At 50.7% G+C, this 25,097-nt stretch overlaps 1 protein-coding gene across 8 annotated transcripts in view; it reads right to left on the bottom strand.

The window, feature by feature from the left end:
* Positions 1–25,097, bottom strand: part of LOC142256609 (galactoside alpha-(1,2)-fucosyltransferase 2-like) — a 254,802-nt gene that overhangs the window by 110,497 nt on the left and 119,208 nt on the right. The window lies entirely within an intron of this gene.

A 25,097-nucleotide genomic window follows, 5' to 3' on the forward strand; every position in this document is an offset into this window, starting at 1 on the left:
CTCACCAACCTTTGCTCCATAGATTCTCTAATGGTTGCGCCTGGTATTTCACATTCAGGGCTCGCTCAAATGAGAGGTATCTAATGTTTTATCAGATAGCCATTGGACTTATGTCATACTATGGGGCAGTGCCCATGAACGTATGGGGGCGTAGATTTCCTAATAACCCTACTAATCATCTTATTACAAGCGACATCATTTGTAAGAGTGGCGTCACCACCGGCTGTTTGGAAATCTCTGCTTCAGTGGAGATGCACAGTGAAGTCAAATGTACGCTCCCCGCTTTCATTGGTGCATTGTGCATGCCCAGGGACGCAGCGGTGATGTCACATGGTGTCTGACTCAAAATTCTCCAAGTGTCTGAGGACAACTTCTGACACTGTTCACACAGCATGGTCAGACACTCCACACAATACTGCTTTGGAGTTGCACAGACCAGCTCAGGCATCGACCAGATGTGCTCTTATTAGTAACTGGGCTTGCAGGAGTTAATTTCTACTAGTCTGTGGATTACTGCTTGAGTCACATGTTGGAGGAGACCTATCACAGTCACCTCTGCCCTTTTTTTAGATGGTGGAGCCTTTTCTCCCATACCGATGATAGCTTACGTGATCCCGATCCTTGTGCTTTGATATCCAGTTGCTGGTGAACTTCTGTGTGTTGTAGAAATATTCTTGTTGTCTGATTATTTCCTTGCTTCGTTTAGTTTCCTCCTAATAATGCCAGAGGTTGGGCTGGCGGGACATGTGCCCCGGGCACAGTGTCAGGGGGAAACGCTGTCGGGCCGACTGATGCAGCACTCTGAATCTCCCCCGCTGCCAGGGCTGGCGTCAGCACCCGTCAGCAAGAGTGGTGATGTATGCAGCGGCCCCCAGGCTGAGTTCCGGGGACTGCAGTGGTCAGGCCGGCAGCCGCACTTTCCTGGCTGCAGGCTTTTAAATCCCCACCTGCATGCAGCCTTCTCTGTTGTCCGCAGGATCTAAGTTCATCTGTGGGCGGAGCTAGCACGCACTGTGCACTGCGCTCCCGTCCCACAGATGAAAGTAGATGCTAGAATGTATGCGCTCCTGTCATGAAGCTGGTCACGCCCACTAACCTGGAAGGAGCCTATACATTCTAGGCTCAACCCACAGATGAAGACAGGTCCCGAAGCATCAACATCCCGCTGAGCTGTATGTACTGTCCCCCCCACCCCAGTGCTATATACCCCCAGAACTGTTTCCCCACCCCCACTCCAGTGCTGTATACCCTCAGTACTGTCTACCCCCCACCTTAGTGCTATATACCCCCAGAACTGCCTAGTCCCTGACCCCAGTGCTGCATACCCTCAGAACTGTCTATCCCCCCCCCACCCCAGTGCTGTATAATCCCAGAACTGTCTATCCCCTGGACCCAGTGCTGTATACCCCTCAGAACTGTCTGTCCCCTGATCCCAGTGCTGTATACCCACCAGAACTATTTGTTTCCCCCACCCCAGTGCTATGTACCCCCCAGAGCTGTATTTCCCCCCACCCCAGTGCTGTGTAACCCCCAGAGCTGTTTGTCCTACCACTCCAGTGCAGTATACCACTCCAGAGCCATATACCCCCACTCCAGTGCAGTATACCACCCTAGAGCTGTATACCCCCCAGAGCTGTATCTCCCCCCACCCCAAAGCTGTATACCCCCAGAGCTGTTTGTCCCCCCACTCCAGTGCTGTATACCCCCAGAGCTGTACGTCCCCCACCCCAGTGATGTATACCCCCCAGAGCAGTACGTCCCCCCCAGTGCTGTATACCCCCCAGAGCTGTATGTCCCCCACCTCAGTGCTGTATACCACCTCAGATCTAAATGCCCCCCTCTGGAGCTGTATGTCCCCCCCCATTGCTGTATGTTCCCAGCCTCCCCTGTGATGTATATACAGCAGTGTCAGTGTGTTCTGTGTGTGGCCATGTCTGTTAGTCATGGTCACCAATCAGCGCAGCACAGCCACATGCCCAGGAGGAGCTAGATGGGTGACAAGAGGGGGAGGTGAGTGAGGCTGCTGCCGGCTTCCCCATATTAATAATATCTGTAGTGTGTGTGTGTGTGTGTGTGTGTGTTTGTGTGTGTGTATGTGATGTGTGTCTATGTATGTCAGTGTATATGATTTTGTATAGATTTATATCTTTTTATATGTATTCTTGTGAATTTGTCTTTAAATATGTATATGTATGTATGCTTGTATGTGTACATATTTGTGTATGTGCGTGTCTATGTGAGGATGGGGTCCATTGAGACTCTATCACCTGGGGCCCACAAAAACCTGGAGCTGGCCCTGCCTGCGGCTGCATTTTGCCGCCCCCGTATTGGGAGCCAGTTACTCTCTAAGTCTGACTGTCAAGGAAAGGGGATCGCATGAGAGGATTGTGTGAAGCCATAGCAAGGAGGGGGAGTGTGGTGAGGGGGCACAGTATAAAGACTGGGCAGTATAAGGGGGCACAGTGTAGCGGACAGTGTGAAGAGTGGGTTCAGTATGGAAAGTAGAAGGCACTGTGGAGGGCATGTACCATAAAAGGGATTTTGTGTGTCATGTTTTGTGCAAAGAATATTCAAGAGCACAGCGTAGGGCAGATATTTTTATATAGGAGTATTATAATCATTCAGCTATTTTAAGGGTATCATGCCAGGATGTTCTGCAGTAAAGCGGAGAAGATGGAAGTCTGCAGAGACGAGCTGTGGATGTGAAAAGTCATCATGGCATCTGGACAAGCTAACTCCGATCAGAGACAACATCATCTATAAGGTACCTGAATGTAAATGTTTATTTGTGATACTGACTAACTCTCATCATTAGGCCTCCGTCCCACTTGCGAATTGCTTCCCATGCGAGAGCATCAGATGCGATAGGCTAATGACCCTCGGCTCAGGCTCTGCTGCGAGCATGAGCCGAGTGTCATGCGACTGTGATCCGATCTTGCAATCAGATCACAGCTGCGGACAACAGGAAGAGAAAGAGTAATTCTCCCCCTTCTTCACGGCCTGTCTCCGCGTACATTGTACTGCACTCTGATGACATCCAAGTGCACTGCGATGTTTCACACGCTCCCGTAGACCTGTATGGGTGTGTGAGCTGAGACTCTCTGACACTCGCAGGATGCTGCAATTCTTTTTTCATGCCAATATATCATAAAAAATCAATCGCAGATGGACACTGCCTCATAGTTTTACACTGGTGCGAGTGCAATTCAATGTTTTATCGGATTGCATTTGTCCGTGCAAAATGCAAGTGAAACTGAGACCTTACTGTAGTTCCTGTATGCTCCGCAATCTCATGCTGACTGAAAACTCCCAAGTATCTCCTTACAATTGTTATAAGGAATCTATCACCAGGTTTTTGCTCCCCCATCTGAGAGCAGCATAATGTAGAGACAGAGACCCTGATTCCAGCGATGTGTCACTTACTGAGCTCTTTACTGTTATTTTGATAAAATCAATGTTTTCTCTGCTGCAGATCTAGCATTTATACAGAGCTGATGAATATGCTGGACTACCTGGCAGCATACCAAGCAGTCCTGTAATGATAACCTACTGCTGATTAAACAGTGATTTTATCAAAACAAACTAAGCAGCACAGTAAGTGACACATCACTGGAATCAGGATCTCTGCCACCAAGTTATGCTGCTCTCAGATTAGGTGTTAAAATCCTGGTGAAGTATTCCCTTTAAGGATGTACTGTAAGTTGTAGATTTCTGCAATACAAATGTCTACGTGTCTGACCTGACATTACAATTGATGTACCATGCTTGTGGTTCTGATGATGTATTTCTGTGCTGATGAGGGTTTTGATGCTGTGTTTCTGAACTGATGGGGCTATATGGATGTATTTCTGTGCTGCTGGTGGTTCTCATGATTAATTTCTGTACTGCTGGTGCTAGTGATGCTGTGTTTCTGTACTGATGGAGGTTCTAATTATGTATTTCTGTGCCTCTGGTGGTTCTGGTGCTGTTACTAGTTCTTATCCTGTACACAAGTAACAATACATACATTGTGAGATTGGACAACCCCCTTAATTAGAATTGGGCTACACTGCTTAATTGTATAAGTAAAGTTTTGTCCAGGTTTGAGATGAAAGTTTCCAGTCTCTCTAGGTGACTGCAGGCTTCTGAATTCTCACAGCGCTTACACACTTTTAGGATTCTCCGGTGCCAGTGGTGAGAGGGGATGGTCATGTGAGCACAAGTATGGGATTTTTATACTTCTGGTCACATTCTGATTTGACGTATCCGGCCTTACTCAATTAATTTTTATTGAGCAAGGCCATACATGTCTAGTCGGCACGTGACCACATGTATGTAAATCACATACTTGCAGTTTCGTGACCTCCCACTCACCGCCGGCACCAGAGAATCCTGACAGTGTGCAGTGTGAGAATTCAGAAGTCTGCAGTCGCATAGAGTGACACATAGTGACTGCAGATTGTTATCTCAGACCTGGAGAAGCCCTTTCCTTATCCTTTCCTTATCCTTTCCTTATAAAATTAAACAGTGTAACCCAATACTAACAACGTGTAATATACTCCCTGTCATGATTCAGCTCTGCTCAACGGTTCCAGCAATCATCACATGGCCTCTCCACTCATATATGATTTTCATACTTGCATGAGACAATTAGCTTTTCATCCTATGTTTCTCTTTGAACATTGAGAGACTTATTAAGAGCAGCTCGTCATCACGTGACTGTGAGTGTGCAAATCACATATAAATAATTGGTCACATGCGGGGTGCCAAATTGAATTCTTGCTCCGGGTGCCGGAAAGCCTAGATACACCTCTGATCTATACCTCTGTGAGTGATTTCTGTGAGTTTGCGTTTTGTTTTTTCCCCATCTGTTTATGTGTGTGGGATTAATCACTCATGACCTGGCCCTCTCCTGGGTGGAGGGATGTGGAGCCACTAGACCAGGGTTATTCAGGAAATAGGGTTAGGAAAGCGGCCCAAACATTGTCACCTTCAGACGTATCTTTGATATCAGGGTCAGCTAGGGATCCTCTCCCCTGTGCCTACTGTTACCCTGTGACAGGTGACATAGGTAGTCACAACATTTGCTTTGAGCTGGTGTTAATAGCTTGTTGAGTGCTGTGTTATTGCTGACTCCCTGGGTATACGCAGTACACAGATGAAGCCAGGGAACGCACAACTAGCTTCACTACCCATTGCCAGGGAGGCAAAGAAGTGCAAAGAGCTGACAGTGACACCATTCTTGAAAATCATATCACTGATGCTAACAGGAGCATGATAACATGATTAATTGGACGATTAATCTGGAGAAATCAACGCCTCCACAACTTAGTCACCCACTAATATAAAATTGATTTTAGGAGTATTAAAAAAAATCAATAACCCACCAAAAGGTGCTTCCTAGAAAGTATATAATAGGATTAATAAACACATGGTGGCAGGTTGTGGGACCTGAGGAAGCCGTCAGGTTCCCTATAAACCACCACCAGTATAACACAAAAGGTGTATTCAAAAGATAAACCGGTAATATCAAAGTAACAGAACAGAAGCAAAAAATAACATTAATGTCTGAGTTGCCCATAGAACCTGTAAAACCGGTAGACAGCCACTACCCTCCTCCATCATTGTTAATGTTCAGCTTATTATTGGCGATAACATCTAATGTTCAGGACTGATGAGGGAACACGGAGATTAAAATGACCTTCTGTTTATTTTATTTTCATATAACGCAGTCCTTACCCGTTAAAGCTCAAATATGACTTCAACAGAGTATGATCCCATAATAAGTACAAAGAAGAGAGAGCCTATTACAAGTTACTGGAATAGTGTCACTGGGTTATACATGCCAGAAAAATTAATCTCTCAAATAATTCATAATTTATTTAGAGGGACCAAGTGTAAACGTGTTATGGTAATACAAGAGTGTTACTGATCATTTAAAATGCATTAAGGTGTGAGAATACAATATATTTTTCTATGCGCTTTTTTACTGTGAGAATACAATATACAGTGCCTACAAGTAGTATTCAACCCCCTGCAGATTTAGCAGGTTTACACATTCGGAATTAACTTGGCATTGTGACATTTGGACTGTAGATCAGCCTGGAAGTGTGAAATGCACTGCAGCAAAAAAGAATGTTATTTGTTTTGTTTGTTTTTTTTTACATTGTGAAAAGTTTATTCACAGGGTCATTTATTATTCAACCCCTCAAACCACCAGAATTCTGTTTGGTTCCCCTAAAGTATTAAGAAGTATTTCAGGCACAAAGAACAATGAGCTTCACATGTTTGGATTAATTATCTCTTTTTCCAGCCTTTTCTGACTAATTAAGACTAGAGTTGAGCGCGGTTCACGGTTCGAGGTTCTCCAGTTCGAGGCTCGAGTGATTTTGGGGGCTGTTCTAGATCGAACTAGAACTCAAGCTTTTTTGCAAAAGCTCGATAGTTCTAGATACGTTCGAGAACGGTTCTAGCAGCAAAAAACCCAGCTAATTCCTAGCTGGCTTTCCGCTGTAATAGTGTAAGTCACTCTGTGACTCACACTATTATGACATTTCAGTGTATAGTGTGCGGGAACAGCGCATTCAGATCACTGCTGTTTGGATAATGGCGATCGCCATTTTTTTTTTTCCCTTGTCTTCCTTCCCTAAGCGCGCGCGTGTAGTGGGGAGGGCCAGCATGTCAGCCAATCCCAGACACACACACAGCTAAGTGGACTTTTAGCCAGAGAAGCAACGGCATGTGTGATAGGATGTCCATGTCACATGTCCCTGCATTATAAAAACGAGTATCTGCCCGTCCGGACGCCATTATCTCTTCTGCGTCCTTGGTGTCAGACATCACTGGCGCAGCTCCGTCCTGAGTCCTATCGCCGATACTGCTGTATGCGCTCCATACACAGCGCTGGACAGCATAGGGATAGCACTTTCTATCAGTCCTTTTAAGGGCTCGTACCGGCAGGGTCAGAGCCATAGGTGACAGGTCCTGAAAACAGAGACAGCGTCTGTGTAGCTAAGGTCAGGGATTTCCTCGCTGCATTTCCCCATTAGGAGGAATAGAAAGGCAGGCTTCCATTCCTCTACCCAGAGACCCACAACCCTGCCACTGTACCCTCCTGCCCTTTGCACACTCCAACTCATTGTTACTAAGCCATTATACTAGCAAACACTGAGTGAACTTAGTGGCATCCTAAACGTGGCTGTTGGACTTCTGTATAGTCCCACTAGTGCAAAGATATTTGCAGCACGTCTGCCTGCATTGCACACTCAAACTCATTGTTACTTACTAAGACATTATAATACCAAAAATTTAGTAAACTTAGTGGCATACAAGAAGTGGCTGTTGTACTCCATTAGTGCCCCACTGGTGCAAATCTATGTGCAGCACCTGTGCAGGACACCCTCCTGCTCTGTTTTTAATAAGCTATATTGATAGCAAAAAATACTGCCATTTAGTGGCATCATAGAACTGTCTGTTGTATTCCATTAGTGCCCCACTGGTGCCAAGCTATTTCTAGCACCTGTGCAGGACACCCTCCTGCTGTGTTTTTAATAAGCTATAATGATAGCAAAAAATACTGCCATTTAGTGGCATCATAGAACTGGCTGTTGGACTCCTTTATTGTGCCACTTGTGCCAAGCAATCTCAAGCACCTCTGCATTCTACCCTCATGCACATTTAGCTATGCTAATTTTATAGCAAACTCAGGGAATTCCTTGCTGCATTTGATCATTAGGAGGGATAGAAAGTGAGGCTTCCTTTACTGTCCTGGTACCCACAGAACACGGCCCCTGTACCCATCTGTCCACTTTTGCCACGCTATTTAATTTGCCCAAAGAGCTGACTCTATTTCTGCCATCCTAAAATTGTCTGGAATACTAAGTTAGTGTTCCTTTGCTGCCAAGCAAGGTACAACACATGAGCATTCTACTCTCCTTTCCATTTCTGGAACGCAATTATTAACTGCAGGTAGTCCAGCCAATCTGTGACGAAGGTGCAGGCGTGGATATAATGTAGCCTGCATCCAATGATGGTTCTCTCGATGTCTGACAGCTCAACAATACCTTCTGTTTCCACTTCCAAAACAAGTGATGACCTGCCAATCACACTCCCTGTTGCGGGTAAAGGAGTGTAAGTTCAGTGTGAAAAACCATGTGAGACTGCTGTCCCCACAGTCACAGAGGATGAAGAGCACGCAGATGGACTTGATGGGGCAGGCGGTGGTTGCACAGGCACGCTAGGCCGCATTGTAGCACAGTGAAATTCACATTGCGACTTATGCTTCATTTTAAGTTGTGTACAGGGTGGGCTACCCAGTATGCAGCAAAACCAGGCAACAGGAAAAGGACTCTAGGCAGTTGGGTTGATAAATGATTGTTTAACTTTACCAAAACAAACAATAAGAACCATGCATACAATTTAAATAATTGAACAATCTATTCTGTTGCCTACTACCTGCTAATCCCTCTGTGTAGCAGTAATTGTGTGTTTGTGCGTGTGTGTGTGTGTGTGTGTGTGTGTGTGTTTGAACACGACTTACCAGTGGCGCATCACAAGAGCTTCCAAGTTACCTACCTAAACATAGACAAAACACATTACCCCCCCTGAATAGCCTTGTTAGCTGAAGCCTCACAGATAATGCAGATGATAACAGTGTGAATGCAAACCACACAGCTCTGCAACACAGTCATGGAAATCTTGAAAAGCAACAGTGAATGCAAACATGTGTTGCTGTCCCTCTATGATTTAAACTGTACGTGACAATTTGACAGTGCAGAGTCAGCAAGTTTTATTGTCTATATAGTCGGCCTACCCAGAACAGATATGTGTTTTGCTAATAAAACAAAGTGTTGCATGCCCGCATTATTGTCTGGGCACAGCCTACCGTACCCGGGTACTCTGATGTCCAGTTTCCAGAAATACAGACTTTACGCTCCTCTCACGGTAAACAGTATAGACAGCACTGTAAGAATGTTGGTCTGTGGCACAGGATGCTGCTCACTGGCATTACGGGGCTCATCATCAAAGTACAACATGACTCACAATTGAACGAAGTGTTTCCGCGGTGGCTCCTTGCTGTAACACACACCTTTAGCTTTTCCTTCTGTTCATAGACAGCATCTCCAAGTCCACATCCAAAGAGCAATTTGATATTGCTATAGTGACCAAACAAAGGCAGATCCAAAAAAACAGCAGCCCCTTGTGTGTAGTCTGCAACAATGCATGCAATGGCAAATAAGCATGTTGCATTGACAGTGGCTAAAGCTGAGCAATACACCTTCACGCTGTCAATTCATATCCATGTGATACTTCATGGAGGAACTACTCAAAGGTGTGAGTTTTTGCCTTCTACTTACAGATTGTTGACAAATCTTACAGATTCCATGACTTGGGTGATCCTTTGCGATGTCCAAAAATTCACAGGCTAGGCAAGGCTTACAGCCCATGCGACCTGCATAGCCAACACGACTTCTGCTCAGAGTCAAAGTTGTGGTCCAGGATTCAGTTGTTGACGTGCTTCCAGTACTTTGTCTCTGGCCATGAAGACGCAACGTAACCTCGTCGTCAGTAGCATCCTCCTCCACCTCCTCTGCTGACCTCATCGACTGGCTGACTTTGGTTTGACAGTAAGTGTGGTCTACAACCTCATCAAAAACCCTGTGTGTTTTCATTCCCCTCGTCCTGAGTCCTCCGAGACAACCTCTTCCTGCCCTGACCGAATAGTAAAGTTGTCATTCCAATCAGGTATCTGTGCTCCTCATCGTGTTCCCCATTGTCTCCACCAGGAGGATTTACTTTTTGGAAATGAGGGTGTAGATTAGGCTCAGCACCTTCTTCATCGGGGCCTGGATCACACTCACAAAGCTTCTGGCCATCTGCGCAGATCATTTCCTCTGTCTCATGGAACTCGCTACCTGAACAAGTCAGATTATCTGCTACACCCGCAAGCTTCAAACTGAATCTGAAAACTCATCTGTTCAGAAATGACTATAACCTTCAATGACACCACCACCATACGTACTTGACGCTCAACCTACACCACTTCTACTGTCTCCTCCCAAAAATCCTTTAGAATGTAATCCCGCAAGGGCAGGGCCCTCTTCCCTCTGTACCAGTCTGTCTATAGTTACTTGTATATGTATTCTGTATGTAACCCCCTTCTCATGTACAGCACCATGGAATCCATGGTGCTCTATAAATCAATAATAATAAAAATAATAATAACTTCCTTGTCTGTACTCATTGCAGCTTTGGAGCAGACCTCTGATTCCCAGGCTATAGTGTGACTGAACAGCTATGCAGACTCAACCATCTCTGTTACCCCATACTCAGCAGGGCTGGTGGAAACTTGAGAGCTGTTAGGAAGCAAGTGCGATTGGATTGACACCACAGAGGAATGGAGTATTTGGGATCTTGAAATTGGGGTGGAGGAGAGGCCACTTTATGGAGCACTTCAGATCCATTGAAGCAGCTGCTGTTTTGGCCTCATCTACATTTGTTAGCGATGGTTGTGTCCGTGAAAAAAATGATCATATCAGATTATCCATGGGAAGAAGTACACCTGTTCTTTTGGATGGTATTTGTTGTTACAAAACCTGTAACCTGAAGCCTGCTGCGGTTTCATTTGCGCCCAGGCGTCAGCTGCCATTTAGGGCTGTGCCTTGGGTTGTCCAGCTGGCTGCTTTCTCCTCCACGTCTAAGTGTGGAGAGGCAGCTAGTGCGCATGCGTGTGCCCATTTACCCCAGCCGCAGCCTAACTACAGTGTTTCGCCTAGTGAGTATGCTCAGCCTGACTGTGCCATTGCTGAGGCTAAGTCTTCATTTCGGGATACAGCGCATGCTCCCACACTTAGTGCGAAAAGCCTCTTTGCACAGGTACTTGCACTCCGTGCCGGGTCTAGGTCCTGTGTTGTGCCTAGACACCATAAAGCTGATAGTCTTTTTTCAGACACTGTATTTCATGCTACTGAGCATGCTAAGGCACTTACTGCATCAGAGACTATGTCCGGTAATGAACTCTTGGGCCCTACCCCTGATGTGGGGGTCCCATATAGACCACAGGGCATCAGGTGTCCTGACGATGTGGCCAGGCCACTCCCAAATGGCTTGCAGAGGCCCGTCCCTATGACTTGTCACCGCATTATTGATGGTCAGACGATGACTGGTGAGGTGTTTGGGTCATGGCAGCCATGAGGTCATCATTGAAGTTGCGGTTCCAAATAGGACGCTAGTTATGCCACTCATGACGTGTCACTCTGCTTTTGTCTCCAGGAGGTGCATTGTGGTTCACCCTGGTTTGGGGCGGACCCAGGTTATAAAAGGGGCTGGAGCCAACAAGGAGGTGCACAGTCTTCTATTATGCTCCGAAAGAGCACACCTCCATGTGTTGAACCCATTGTGGCTTTAGGCCAGAGGTAGGCAGGGATAGGGCGTTGATGCAGGCCGCCACCACAGTTGGTAACGCAGAACGGTTAAGACCAGCTCCTGTCCTACAAGTCCTGCTTGTGCAGCCCAGTGGCATTAACAGGCCTGCTGCTGCTGATGCACCTGCTGTCCACAGGTGTGGCCCCTATGCACACGGTCAGCGTACTCAATGGCCCCTGTGTTGTTAACAGGGAGTTCCTGGGCTGGGTGGGCATGTGGACCCTGTGACGCTAACAGGGCTCCCAGTCTCCAGATCCGAGTGGCGTCTAACTCGGTTCAGGCTACTATTAGTTTCATAGCCACCCAGCTCTGTATCCTCCACCAAACCGTCCAGTTGCCAACCTCTCCTTTTCCATCTGGGAGCACGGTGGACACTGACTGCTGATGGGGATATATACCTTTCTCTTTCTTTTCTTATTAATTTTCGTTATATAGCGGTAACATAGTATATACCACCTTATCCAAATCTGCCAGTCCCACTGTAACAGATGGTGTTTCTTCAGCAAATGTTACTGTTGCTTAACCACCAAATCCACGGACAAAAACTTTTTTCCCCTTTCCAACACACCTGTTCCCCTTTCCACCAGCATCTGTCCTTTTTCAACTCATTTTGGTATATGAACAAAAGTGCAACTCTGCAGGGACACCGTACTCAACGCCATCTCAGCACAGCAGCCAGCCCTCGGTCCCTCAGATGTGGACAAGTAAAAGACCATTTCCTCCTATCCATGACAAAGCGTTGAGATTCACTCTGTGCAGCACTGGTGTTTAGTGGAAAAGCAGATGTAAGATTGCGTACCACCTTCTTCAGATACTCCTGTATACGTGCGTCCATTTCTATGGCAGGAATTATTTTGCCAAATTTTGTCTTGTACCGGGGATCTAACAGTGTGGCAACCCAGTAGTCAGGATTACTTTGAATTCGTGCAATCCGAGGGTCATGTTGTAGGTAGTGCAGCAAGAAGGCGCTCATGTGTGACGCCCTGGGCAAGCAAGGGGTCACAGGTCATAACACCACCACACCCTACACCCCAGTTAGGAACAACTAGGCTAACCAAAAATCCTTGTTGCCTTCCTCCAGGGGCTGATGTCCACACCAGGGGGTGGGCCAGGCGGTATGCTCCGCCCACCGATGAGTACACAGCCCTGGAGGCGGGAAGAACCAGGTGGTGCAGTTTAGGAAGTGAAAGCAGAAGGAAGTGAAGTGGTAGAGGAGCTGGAGAAAAAGAATAAAAGGTGACAGTTAAGGAAGCCTGAAGTTGGTCCGGGTGTGTGCCCCGGACAGTGACAGCAAGGTCAGCAGACGGCGGTGATAGTCTGCAGGGGGACTGCTCGGAGGTTGCTGGAAGGACCGCGGACGGGTGGTGACCCTGCGGTCTGGAGCAGTATACGAAGAACAGTCAGCACCAGGGCAGGGGCCTTTCGGATCCCGGCAAGGCTAGGAGTCGCCATAATTTGCCAAATCCGTCAGTGAAGGGGACGTCTGTCTCCTAACAACCAAGTCCCGATTGAAGGCAACAGTCCAACCGTAACGGAGAGACACCGCCACTGCCAGGGCACCAGTTTCTCAGGGCCAGCGCCTGCGGGCAAAGTAGGGCTCCTCCGGCCCATATCCAAGCCGGGGAGCGGGTTACCGGTGGGAACCCATCGCAACCATCATCTTCTTAGGTGCAAGAAAAAGGGACCGTCACCGTCACCTACAGGGGAAAGCAAGTGCAGCCGCCCGTGGGAACCGTCTTTCCAGCCGTGTGTTTTACCGAGAACTGTGTCATCGTCTCAGGCTGAGTGAGTACCACAGTGCCGCAAGGCACAGAGCTGCCCCCCCGCGTCCCTGCACCCCACCAAGCCCTGCATCACCCACCTCATCACTGGGCCCCGGGACAACCAACCCCCCTACCCACGGAGGGGAGGACTCACATCTAGCTGCTCCATACCACCACTCCCGGGATCCCCATACAGAGGAGCGGTGGTGTCAACAAATCACCACAACCGTGGGTGGCGTCACGGACAATAAACTATCCCAAATCCCAATCCCCTTTCACTCACGGGCGAGGAGCGCCGCTCGAGTCCCCGGGATCCGGCCCATCGCTCGAGCCACAGAGCAGCGGCAGCAGCAGGCCGCAGCAAGTGGACCCGAGCAGTGGGAGAGCGCGGCGCTCCCTCCTCCGCCCGCGACAACTTGGCGTCACGAACAGGATCTTACCGCTCTGCCGTTGGGTAGAGGTGTGCCTTGTGACCGCCGGAGGTATCCGGCCGGAAAAATTCAGAAGTCGCCATCTTTGGCGCGAAAAGTTCCCGCTCGAGCGTCTTCTCGCGTAGTAGAGGCGCGAAGGCCAAAACCCCGCCCCGAGAGAGGAGGGGCCGGAAAGAGGCTAAGGGGGACGGAAACAAGATGTCTGCGCCCGACGGAGCCGCTGGAGGAGCGGTGGTCGCAGCCGCAGTGGCACCCGTGGATGGGAATGGGCCTGCCCAGGTCCCGGCCGTGCTGGCAGGAGGTGCCGCGGCCCCCGCTCTCGCTCAGGTGATGCCGTTCTCCTTGCCCTATGCGCCCGGAGCTACCTGGCTACCGCAGTATGACGGGAAACCTGATGCTTTACAGGTCTTCCGGAAAAAGCTTAACCCGTTGCTAGAACTGTACCCCCTGACCGATAAGCAACGTGCAGCGGTAGTGCTGGGCCAGTTAACCGGTGCGGCTGAGCAGGAGGCGGAGACCTGGGCCGAGGGGGACCGGCTCTCTGTAGCCACCATCTTTGAGAAGCTACAGACTGCCTTTGAGACCCGGACTGAAGCTGAGCTGAGGATGCAGTTTTACCAGTGCCGGCAACAGTCTTCGGGACAACAGCATTCGGGACTATGCTTTACGTCTGCAAACCGCCCTCCGCACGCTAAAGCGGGTGAATCTTATCAATGAGGCGGACAGCAACAAGATGTTAGTAGAGCAATTTGTGCAGGGGATGAGATCCCCTGAGGATCGCAAACAACTCCGGCTGTGGGCCCTAGAACACCCTGATGTGGACTTTGCCGTGTTAAAGGAACGGGCCATTAAGGCACTGCAGCCCCCAGCTTCAGAAATCTTGGAGCCAGCCCCGTGGCCCATTGAGACGGCCCCCGTTGTAGTGGCCCCTGCCCTACCAACTTCTCCAATACCTACAGCCCCAAGCAGCACGATGGAAGAACTGGCAGCCCAGGTCCGTCGCATGGACGGAGACCTCGCCAAGATTCTTGCTGCGCTCCAACCTTTGACCAGATCTCAGCCTCCAGCACAGATACAGCTTGCCGACAGCCCTGAGGATGTCCCCTGGATGCAGCGGAGAAGCGCTAACAACCCGCGGAGCAGACCTCCAACCTGCTACAAGTGCCATAAGCCTGGGCATTACTTCCGACAGTGCCCGTTAAACGAGCAACCCCTGGGGCCCCGGGCCAATCCTCAGGAGTAGAACCCCGTGGCCCCCCAGTCTGGCGAGACCGGTATATCGGGGCCCGGCCCATCATCCCCATGGCTGTGGACGGCATACCGGTGATGGCTCTTCTGGACACTGGATCACAGGTAACCACCATACCATACACATTGTACCAGCGGTATTGGGGGACAGACGAGCTGGCACCCCCAGATACTAGTATAACGCTAATTGCTGCTAATGGACTCCCATTGACCCAAGTGGGGTATAAACAGGTGGCTATGACAGGGGGGCAAGCTGAACTGCAACACCAGGGTATGATTGTGATCATGAATGAACCCAGTGATCATAACCCAAAGATAGTGCTAGGAACCAATGTGATGGAGCACTGTATGGGTGATGTGTTTGCCCTCCTGCAGCAGCTGGCCGCCACGGCGGCGGGGAGCCGACAGAGAGCTGTGCAGCGTGAGATCCGAGCCTTGATGTACCGCCAGCATGTAAACTCAACAGGAGGAGAGATTGGTGGAGTGAGAGTGATGGATGTTGCTCCGTTGATTGTGCCCCCCAGGAGTGAGATGATGATTTGGTGTAGGGCAGCAGTAGGGCCTCAGGGGCGTGACTACCCTGCCATGATGGAGCCCATACCCTCTGAGCACTGGCCCACTGTAATGGCCGCCCGAGGGGTGGTGGACGTAAAGAAGGGGAGAGTGCCGGTGAGGGTGCTGAACTGTGGGGAGGAAGAAGTCAGGCTTCCCCGGTATGCCACCATTGCCAAGCTGCTCACCCTGGATCCCTACACCATCCACGAAGCCATTCCCTCAGTCTCCCCACCTACTACCAGCACTTCCCTGCCTCAAGGGGAGGTAAATGAGTGGCACCAACAGCTACACGTGGGCACTGATGATACCCCTACACATCACAAAGCAGGGGTATACAGGGTGGTGCGGGAGTATGAACAGGTTTTCAGCAAACATCCACTAGACTTTGGGCAGATCAAAGGGGTCCAACACCATATCCCCACCGGTGAACAACCCCCCATCAAAGAGAGGTACAGGCCTATTCCCCCTGCACATTACCAGTGTGCCAAAGATATGTTGAGGAATATGAAGGAGGCAGGGGTTATTCGGGACAGCTGTAGTCCCTGGGCCGCTCCGTTGGTACTGGTCAAGAAGAAGGATGGTACCATGCGGATGTGTGTGGACTACCGGAAGATTAATCAGATAACCCATAAAGATGCCTACCCACTGCCCCGTATTGAAGAGTCTTTGGCCGCACTGAGAACCGCAAATTACTTCTCTACCCTTGACCTCACCAGTGGGTACTGGCAAGTGGCTGTGGCCCCGGAAGACCGGGAGAAAACCGCCTTCACTACCCCGATGGGGCTCTGTGAATTCAATAGTATGCCATTCGGGCTGTGCAATGCCCCGGGAACCTTCCAACGGCTGATGGAGTGCTGTCTGGGACACCTAAACTTCGATACCGTCCTATTGTACTTGGATGATGTGATTGTGTACTCCCAGACGTATGAAACCCATCTGGAGCACCTGGCCGAAGTGTTCGCGTCCCTTGCCAAATACGGGATGAAATTGAAGCCCTCTAAGTGTCACCTGCTGAAACCCAGAGTGTAGTACCTAGGGCACGTGGTAAGTGCAGAAGGTGTCGCCCCCGACCCTGAGAAGATCACTGCCATCCAAGGCTGGCCGAGACCAACCACAGTGAGGGAAGTAAGGCAGTTTCTGGGTCTGGTGGGGTACTACCGGCGCTTTATCAAAGGGTACACGAAGATGGCTGCCCCCATGCAAGATCTCCTCGTGGGACAGACCAAAGGTGGTAGACCCATCGGGGCCCCACTGGTGTGGGAAGAAAAGCATGAGGAATCCTTCTGCCAGCTGAAAGCGGCCTTGACCGGAGAAGAGGTTCTAGCGTATCCTGACTATGGCCGCCCGTTCATCCTCTACACAGACGCCAGCAATGTGGGATTAGGAGCAGTCCTGTCCCAGGTCCAGGATGGGAAGGAGAAAGTGATTGCTTATGCTAGCCGGAAGCTTCGGCCAACTGAAAGGAACCCTGAGAACTACAGCTCCTTCAAGCTTGAGCTCCTGGCATTGGTATGGGCTATCACAGAGCGGTTCCGCCACTACTTGGCTGCAGCAAAATTCACCGCTTTCACGGACAACAATCCGTTGACTCACCTGGACACGGCCAAGTTGGGCGCATTGGAGCAGCGGTGGGTGGCCCGGCTAGCCAACTATGACTTCACCATCAAGTACCGAGCTGGTCGTGTCAACATTAATGCTGATGCACTCTCCCGAATGCCCCATTTGTCAGAAGAAGGGTGCGAGGATGACGACCTCGAGGAGATCGAGTTGCCTGCATTTCACCAGCCACCAACTGAGAAGGTATTTGTACACCAACAACGTGTGGACCTGGACCCACGGCCCAGTCAAGAGTGGCAGGAGGCCCAAAACCAGGCGCCGGCTGTCCGCCTGGTCAAGACCCTGGTGGAACAAGGTGCCGTTGGGATGGACCCTGCCGCCCCAGCTGAAGCCCAGCGCTTGTGGAAGGAACGGAAACGGCTGTATCTACATCAAGGGAAGCTGTACCGTGAGCTGATCAACCCGACGACTCATGAGAAAATCTGCCAGTTGGTTATTCCCCAAGCTGATGTGGCTACTGTTTTGCGGGCATACCATGATGGTGCCGGACACTTCGGGTAGAAGAAGCTGGAGATGCTGTTGAGAGAGCGGTTCTACTGGAGTGGGATGCGGGAGTCGGTAGAAGCCTGGTGCCGAGAGTGTGGTCCTTGCACGCTGAGGAGGAAGGACGAGACCAGCCAGAGGGTTCCCCTACACCCGATCACCACACATCAGCCGCTGGAACTGGTCGCCCTAGACCATGTCAAGCTCACCCCCAGCCGAAGTGGGTACGCCTACGCTTTGACCATCGTAGACCACTATTCAAGATTCATGGTGGTTGTCCCCGTCAAGGACCTAACTGGTCGAACTGCCGCTCGAGCGTTCCAGGCTTATTTCTGCCGACCACATGGATATCCAGAAAAGGTGCTTACTGACCAAGGCCTGGCTTTTGAAGCGGAGGTGTTCCACGAGTTCTGCCAGTTGTACGGCTGTAAGAAGATCCGGACCACCCCTTACCATGCCCAGACCAACGGCATGTGTGAGAAGATGAATCACTTGGTCCTAGGACTCCTCAAGACGTTACCGCTGGAAGAGCGGAACCTGTGGCCGGAAAAACTACCTGACTTGGTCGATATGTACAACAATATCCCGTCAAGCTCAACAAAGTGCACCCCAGCATATCTGATGAGGGCTCGCCCCGGCCGCCTGCCGGTGGACCTGGAAATGGGGTTGGAGGCCCCAGAAGCATTCCCTTCGACAGCTGAATGGGAAACTCGGCGGAGAGCACAATACCGGCAGATTCAAGAATATGTCGAGAAGAACTCAAGTCGGAGTCGGGAACTGCAGGAGCAGCGCTTTAATCAAAAGGCGTCTGCTGGCCCTTTTCAGCCCGGAGATGTCGTACTGAAGCGGAAGAGGAGAACCCACAAGCTGGATGATCAATGGGAACAGAACCCGTACGTCATACAGCCCACAGGATGGGAAGATGGGAAGGCCTACCAAATCAGTCGTGACCAAGGAGGCACTTTGGCCACAGTTTCCCGGGACCATCTGAAAAGGTGCCCACCAGCCTTAAGAGCGGCGGCAGAAGTACCGGTTCCCCTACCAGCGGATAAGGCGAAAGAGGTGATCCACACTGCGATGGGAGACTTCCCAGCAGACTGGCCTACACAGAACGGCGCGGTGATTCTTCCAGTGATACTGTTCCCACAACCCGTGGATGAAGAAGTGATGGAAGCGGTCAGCCGTGAGTCAGTACCAGTGCCCAGGGATGAACCTGTACCCAACTCCCCTATGCCTCCGCCTGCCCCACACGATAGCAGGGAGGAGGAACCGATTGTTCCCTCTACCCCACTGCCCAGCCCTACTGACACCGGACCCCGGAGGTCCACCTGTCCCAACCTAGGTAGACCCCCACTTAGGTACAGGGAGACCGTCCTTTAAATAAGGGGGGGGGGGAAGGTGTTTGTCTGAGTTTTGTTTGCAAGTTTGAAAAAGATGATGATAAGTAAAATGAAACCGTGAAGTTCACCTGATTGTCCTACCGTGATTGAGAGAACCGGCCGTTGCCGGCACTGTTGTCCCCATGGGGACCGTTTAAAAAGTTGCATGAGGAACTGCTCATGGACAAGCCCGTGAACTTGCAGGGCAACCACAAACATTAGTGGCATGTAAATAAGTTGTTTTACCGGTACCGTTTCCGCAGTTACCGCCTCCAGAGAGGCAGGTTGGAGGGAGGGCCCACAGCAGAGCAGGCTGGGGCCCAGCCACCACAGGAACCGGTGGCTACCCTCTGGAGGGGAAGGACAGATCCCGCTCGGGTAACTTGTGCTGGACTTGGGTCAAGGGGTGCTGCCTGGGTTTTAGGGGCAGCATCAGGGCCAGGTTACTTGGGTGGGAGAGAGCGGAGACCGTAACCGTAGACCGTTTGCAACATCTAAGTACTGAACCTCCCGATGTGGGATGATGTCGTAAATTGTTATGTTTACCGTTTTACCTTTTATATATTTTCAGAAAATAAAACCGGTGTTGGACGGGCAGCCCGAGGACGGTCTGCATTTTTCTAAGGGGGAATGTGACGCCCTGGGCAAGCCAGGGGTCACAGGTCATAACACCACCACACCCTACACCCCAGTTAGGAAAAACTAGGCTAACCAAAAATCCTTGTTGCCTTCCTCCAGGGGCTGATGTCCACACCAGGGGGTGGGCCAGGCGGTTGGCTCCACCCACCGAGGAGTACACAGCCCTGGAGGCGGGAAGAACCAGGTGGTGCAGTTTAGGAAGTGAAAGCAGAAGGAAGTGAAGTGGTAGAGGAGCTGGAGAAAAAGAATAAAAGGTGACAGTTAAGGAAGCCTGAAGTTGGTCCGGGTGTGTGCCCCGGACAGTGACAGCAAGGTCAGCAGACGGCGGTGATAGTCTGCAGGGGGACTGCTCGGAGGTTGCTGGAAGGACCGCGGACGGGTGGTGACCCGGCGGTCTGGAGCAGTATACGAAGAACAGTCAGCACCAGGGCAGGGGCCTTTCGGATCCCGGCAAGGCTAGGAGTCGCCATAATTTGCCAAATCCGTCAGTGAAGGGGACGTCTGTCTCCTAACAACCAAGTCCCGATTGAAGGCAACAGTCCAACCGTAACGGAGAGACACCGCCACCGCCAGGGCACCAGTTTCTCAGGGCCAGCGCCTGCGGGCAAAGTAGGGCTCCTCCGGCCCATATCCAAGCCGGGGAGCGGGTTACCGGTGGGAACCCATCGCAACCATCATCATCTTAGGTGCAGGAAAAAGGGACCGTCACCTACAGGGGAAAGCAAGTGCAGCCATCCGTGGGAACCGTCTTTCCAGCCGTGTGTTTTACCGAGAACTGTGTCATCGTCTCAGGCTGAGTGAGTACCACAGTGCCGCAAGGCACAGAGCTGCCCCCCCGCGTCCCTGCACCCCACCAAGCCCTGCATCACCCACCTCATCACTGGGCTCCGGGACAACCAACCCCCCTACCCACAGAGGGGAGGACTCACATCTAGCTGCTCCATACCACCACTCCCGGGATCCCCATACAGAGCAGCGGTGGTGTCAACAAATCACCACAACCGTGGGTGGCGTCACGGACAATAAACTATCCCAAATCCCAATCCCCTTTCACTCACGGGCGAGGAGCGCCGCTCGAGTCCCCGGGATCCGACCCATCGCTCGAGCCACCGAGCAGTGGCAGGAGCAGGCCACAGCAGCCGGACCCGAGCAGTGGGAGAGCGCGGCGCCCCCTCCTCCGCCCGCGACACATGTGTCTTGTGCATCCAGGAGGACCAAGTCCTTGGTGTGTTGGTGGCAGAGAGGTGAGAATCGTGCCTCCTTCCTCTGCCCTCTCCCCACAACCTCGCACAACCGAAATGTGAGCAATCGCTCACTCATCTGCTGAGTCTTCCATGCCCATCGCCAGTTCGTCCTCCATTTCTTCATGGGCTCCTGCACCTTCCTCAACACTTTTTGCTGATACTATGCGCCCTTGTTAATCCCTCTCCCTCACCATGACTGCCGCCTAGGTGCCGCTGACCATCTGGACCTCGTAGATCTTGTTATCCCTTCCGCATATGACTCCTCCTGTACTTCCTCCCCTTCCTCTTGTCCCAACACCTGACTCCGAATAATAATTACAGTGTGCTCCATCATGTAGATGACTAGAATTGTCACGCTGAGAATGGCATCGCCAGTGCTAAACATCTTCGTCGACATTTGTAAACTGTGTAGAAGAGTGCATAGGTCCTTGATCTGACACCACTCCAGCAGCGTGATCTGCACCACCTTTGGATCAAGTTATCCCAGGATATATGTCATACCGTATTTCAGCAGGGCTCTGCGGTGCTGCCACAAACGCTGCAACATGTGCAGATTCAAATTCCTGCGTGTCGGCACATCGCATTTCAGGCGTTTAACCACCAGACCTAAAGACTTCTGTAGCGACGAAAGTTGTTGAGCTGCTGTGTGCGCACGATGGAAGTGAGCACATAGCGAGCGTGCCCGCTGCACAAGGCCATGTAGGCCGGGATGGTGTTTTAAAAATTGCTGGAGAATTAGGCTCAACACGTGAGCCATACAAGGCACGTGTGTCACATTGCCCTGACGATGGCCCGCAGCCAGGTTTGCATCATTGCCGCACACGGCTGTTAAGTTACCAACGGAGTCCGCTCCGTCAATTTGTACTCCGGTCGGCAGGTGACAACGTGTTCCTTTCATGCATAGTGCTGATGATGGGAGAGGAGTCGATGTCAGCGGCGCAGGTGGACGCAGGTTATGCTCACCCACTGGGCTGCATTACCTTGACAGATGCAGAATCTCTGGCTGAATGTAGGTGGTGGGTATCTCAGAGATGAAGTACCATCATTCAGCTACAACCAATGGGAAGACACCACAACCTTTTTTATGCCCTTCCTGTCTGCAGACCACTGCCAGACATAGCTATGAACCTCTGGTTACTTTTACCCCCAGTTCAGTTTTATGATTTTGTGTGCTTGTTACCTGACTACTTTTCCTGCTTGCTGTTTATGTACCTTGTTGGCCGATCCGCATTTCACCTCTGCTTGTTTTCTGATTAAGTCCTGTCCGTCCCATTCTGTTCCTGTTCCTCAATTAATGTTTTGACCCTGCCTGACTACTATTCTCTGGAACTGCAGCCTTCCACAGGTATTGATCAACTTGGGCCCTGTGTAATTCCTAATCCCTGTATAGGGGTTAAAGGGTTTAAGGGTTCTAGGGGTCCTGCTTGGTGAGTGGCTTCCCTCTATAGCCTATCATTTACAGCCCATCTGAGTGTGTGGATCAAGGAAGGCGTTACACCGTGCTCTCTGCAGAAGGCCATGTGGGCCAGGATAGTGCTTTAAAAATTGCTGGACAACCAGGTTCAACACGTGAGCCACACAAGGCACGTGTGTCACATTGTCACAGCGAAGGGCCGCACCCATGTTTGCATCATTGTCGCACCCGGCCTTCCCTGGCTGCTGGTTGAGTGGAGACAACCATTGATGAAACTCGGTCTCCAGAGCTAACCGTCCACAACTTCTCAGCGGTGTGACTCACATTTCCCATACATTTCAAAGTAAACCTTTGACCGCCTGATGGCATTGAGCTCTGCTGCCAGGATAGTAAGGAGGTGTGTGGTATTCCTTGTGCGCAGTTACAAGGAAGGGTGGCCTGACCACACAGGGTTTGGGCCAAGGTGGAGGACCCACACGAGGTTGAAGAGAGCAGAAGCAGTGTATTAACTTCTACATACAGAAGAAGGATTGACACAACTCGTGGGGACGGCAAGACTTGTACAGCAGACCCTTCTCCATTTCTCCCCACAGTAACCCATTGCCCAGTCAGCGACATATAACGCCCCTGTCCATGCTTACTGGGCCAATTATCTGTGGTGAAATGCACCCTGTCACACAGAGTTTCTCAAGGAATCAGTGATGTTTAGTGCGACATGCTGGTGTAGCGCGTGCACGCCTTTGTTGGAGAAGGAGTGGCGCCTGGGCATCGGCTCTTGGGGCACTGCGATGGGCATAAGGTCTCGAAAATCCTCCGTTAAAAAGGTTGGAAAGGCAGCATTTTGGTAGCCAACAGTTTGCAGATGCTGAAAGTCAACCTCCAAGCCATGTCATGCCCTTCTAAAAGCATGTAAAACACAGCGAGGGGACTCCAACCACAGTCTCCCTCGTTGCCACTAATTGGGCCACACACACCCCACTTGACTGGCATCAGTTGACCGAATTTTCAAGATGAAAAAGATGCTTTGCATGAAGCACTCTCAAAAATACGCGTGCCTTTCCCGTCCCCTGGCTGACCCAGGGGAAGAAAAGTCCTCTGAGAGCCATGACTTGTTCATCTTGGTTCTTTTAGAAACACAGCGAGGGGACTCCAACCACAGTCTCCCTTGTTGCCACTAATTGGGCCACACACACCCCACTTGACTGGCATCAGTTGACCCCCCTTTTGAAAAAGAAAAAGATGCTTTGCATGAAGCACTCTCAAAAATACGCGTGCCTTTCCCGTCCCCTGGCTGACCCAGGGGAAGAAAAGTCCTCTGAGAGCCATGACTTGTTCATCTTGGTTCTTTTAGAAACACAGCGAGGGGACTCCAACCACAGTCTCCCTCGTTGCCACTAATTGGGCCACACACACCCCACTTGACTGGCATCAGTTGACCCAATTTTCAAGATGAAAAAGATGCTTTGCATGAAGCACTCTCAAAAATACGCGTGCCTTTCACCTCCCCTGGCTGACCCAGGGGAAGAAAAGTCCTCTGAGAGCCATGTCCACATTGTCAGTGGACAGACACGTGTGCTTATCTGCCAGCAGACCCCCAGCAGCACTGAAGACAGGTTCCGAGAGAACGGTGGCTGCAGGACACGACAAGATCCCCAAGGCGTACGTGTCGAGCTCAGGCAATTTATCCAGATTGGAAGCCTAAAATGAGCAGGGCTCAAGTTGCACAGTAATGGCATCGATGGCAACCGAACTCGAACGGGAGCTCCGTTCGGCGAACCGACCTCGAGCCGAACCGCGACCGGTTCGCTCATCTCTAATTAAGACCCTCCCCAAACTTGTGAACAGCACTCATACATGGTCAACATGGGAAAGACAAAGCAGCATTCCAAGGCCATCAGAGACAAGATCGTGGAGGGTCACTAGGCTGGCAAGGGGTACAAAACCCTTTCCAAGGAGTTGGGCCTACCTGTCTCCACTGTTGGGAGCATCATCCGGAAGTGGAAGGCTTATGGAACTACTGTTAGCCTTCCACGGCCTGGACAGCCTTTGAAAGTTTCCTCCCGTGCCGAGGCCAGGCTTGTCCGAAGAGTCAAGGCTAACCCAAGGACAACAAGGAAGGAGCTCCGGGAAGATCTCATGGCAGTGGGGACATTGGTTTCAGTCAATACCATAAGTAACGTACTCCACCACAATGGTCTCCGTTCCAGACGAGTCCGTAAGGTACCTTTTACTTTCAAAGCGTCATGTCAAGGCTCGTCTACAGTTTGCTCATGATCACTTGGAGGACTCTGAGACAGACTGGTTCAAGGTTCTCTGGTCTGTTGAGACCAAGATCGAGATCTTTGGTGCCAACCACACACGTGACGTTTGGAGACTGGATGGCACTGCATACGACCCCAAGAATACCATCCCTACAGTCAAGCATGGTGGTGGCCGCATCATGCTGTGGGGCTGTTTCTCAGCCAAGGGGCCTGGCCATCTGGACCGCATCCATGGGAAGATGGATAGCACGGCCTACCTGGAGATTTTGGCCAAGAACCTCCGCTCCTCCATCAAGGATCTTAAGATGGGTCGTCATTTCATCTTCCAACAAGACAACGACCCAAAGCACACAGCCAAGAAAACCAAGGCCTGGTTCAAGAGGGAAAAAATCAAGGTGTTGCAGTGGCCTAATCAGTCTCCTGACCTTAACCCAATTGAAAACTTGTGGAAGGAGCTCAAGATTAAAGTCCACATGAGACACCCAAAGAACCTAGATAACTTGGAGAAGATCTGCATGGAGGAGTGGGCCAAGATAACTCCAGAGACCTGTGCCGGCCTGATCAGGTCTTATAAAAGATGATTATTAGCTGTAATTGCAAACAAGGGTTATTCCACAAAATATTAAACCTAGGGGTTGAATAATAATTGACCCACACTTT

The sequence above is a fragment of the Anomaloglossus baeobatrachus genome, chromosome 11 (genome assembly GCF_048569485.1).
Source record: "Anomaloglossus baeobatrachus isolate aAnoBae1 chromosome 11, aAnoBae1.hap1, whole genome shotgun sequence".
NCBI classification, from domain to species: Eukaryota; Metazoa; Chordata; class Amphibia; order Anura; family Aromobatidae; genus Anomaloglossus; species Anomaloglossus baeobatrachus.